This window comes from Pteropus vampyrus, unplaced genomic scaffold (assembly GCF_000151845.1).
Source record: "Pteropus vampyrus isolate Shadow unplaced genomic scaffold, Pvam_2.0 Scaffold5, whole genome shotgun sequence".
Classification (NCBI taxonomy): Eukaryota; Metazoa; Chordata; class Mammalia; order Chiroptera; family Pteropodidae; genus Pteropus; species Pteropus vampyrus.
The window spans coordinates 10674081-10676097 of record NW_011888786.1 but is presented as its reverse complement, the minus strand read 5'-3'; the positions used below and the strand labels follow the sequence as shown (position 1 = coordinate 10676097).

The following is a 2017-nucleotide window of genomic DNA, read 5'->3' as shown; positions in this document are numbered from 1 at the left end:
ATTATTATGCTATTGAAGTCTAGTGCTGGAGAAGCCATCACTAGTAACTAAACTCTGGAAAAGCCTCTCATTCTGCAGGAGCCTCTGAGACAGCATACTGGAAGCAAGAACAAAAAAACAAAAAAGCCCTTTCTCCACATATAAGTAAAATCGTACAGTATTTGTCCTAATCTGTCTGACTTATTTCACTTAGCATAATACCCTCTAAGTCCGTCCATGTCATTGCAGATGGTAAGATTTCATTTTTTTTTTTTTAGTGGCTAATGTTGTACACCTGAAACTAATATAAAACACTGGATGTCAACTCCAATTTAAAAATAAAAATTAAAAAATCAAAAACCATTTCTCCTATACTGTCTCTTGACTGTCTTCTCTTGACAAAGGTTAACATGTACCACTGACGAGAAAAATAGATATATTTAAAGAGCTTCGCTCCATTTTCTCACAGCTGGCAAATGAAGGGTGAATTTGAAACTGCAAGGAAACAAATTGATAACGGCACAATACTTTGAAAGTAAAAAAATACTGAAAAAATATAATTTTATTAAAGATATGAAGAGATTGAAAGAATTATCCAGAAAGGAGTATTTCCAGACAGAAGGAAGCATGTGGGAATATATACCTGGCATTACTGAGGAACAGCAAAAGAATCAACACAGCTGGAATAGGGTAAATTTACAACACATTTTTGAGGTAAAATAGAAGAGATTTCTTTCAGGATTTTTGTCTCATGTATTGATGTATTGATATCAGCATTATGAAAACATAAAAAAAAGCTGCTTTTTTTTCCCTCAATTTGTTGACTATATAAAATTAACAATGAGAAAATAATCATATATTGAAATCTGAGTCCATATAAGAATGAGTAATGGATTGCTTATTTTTCACAAATAAGTCGATATTAGAAAATAAATTTTGAAACAAATATTGCCTGAAAATCATATATCATTTAACTTTTCAAATTTACTAACACGTTGTGAAACTGTATAGTTATTTTAATCCCAATAAGCTTGTGTTTGAGGCCTTATTCTCTGTGTTTTATTTTAATTAATTGATTTTTAAAATTTGTTCAAAAAAGGGTTTTGGCTATTTTGATAATCTTACTTTAAGAATGTATTCAATTATTCATGTTTAATTTTATTTTTATTGCCATTTTTGTTTTCTTTATTCTTCTTCAACTTTATAATCAATAGATTTAATTTCTTTTATTCTGTGTCTTCAGTAATGAAAGTGTTGAATACTATACTATTCTAGATATACATCTTACCACAGCACGTAGATTGTAATCTATAAAAATTCTATCATTGTTATGTTCTAGATATTCTGTATTGTGATTTCTGTTTCAGGTACTTGTGGAGCAATTATTATGCCTCATATCACATCCTATGTGCTTTACGTGCATTATTTTATGAATCTATATAAAATTCCTATGAGTTCTGGGTTATACTCCCATTTGGCATATGGGTAAACTGAATCGCACAAAGTTGCAGAACTTGTTTATGCTCATACTCTTAAAAGTGTTACAGCCAAGCTTTAAATTCAGGTCCACCCCACTCCAAAGCCAATATTTTCAACCTTCAAGGTATTCTTCCTGACATTGTTTTTGAATACCTAATTTCTGTAATGAAAATTATTTGTATTTTTATATTTTCTCATGGTTATGTCTGAACCATTAAAATCATACCTTCTGTCTACGGCCATGCCACCCTGAACAAGCCCTATCCCGTCTGATCTCGGAAGCTACGTAGGGTTGGGCCTGGTTAGTACTTGGATGGGAGACCACCTAGGAAGACCAGGTGCTGTAGGTGTAAAAAATTTAAAAATAAGGGATTGTAAACTGACAAGGTCTTTGCAATCTGTGAGGTCAACCAAAGGTTGCCTCACCTAAAAATAAATAAACAAACAAACAAATAAATAAAATAAAATCATATCTTCCTTTGCAACATATATATGTGGTTGAATTTTTATTTCTCCTGAATTCTGGAGAAAAGCCCTTTCACACTTTTACTGTGCTGTT

The 2017-nt window shown here is 31.6% G+C and overlaps 1 pseudogene; it reads left to right on the top strand.

The window, feature by feature from the left end:
• Positions 1-1689: 1689 nt before the first annotated feature.
• LOC111744177 lies at positions 1690-1808 on the top strand (annotated as a pseudogene).
• The last annotated feature ends 209 nt before the right edge of the window (positions 1809-2017 follow it).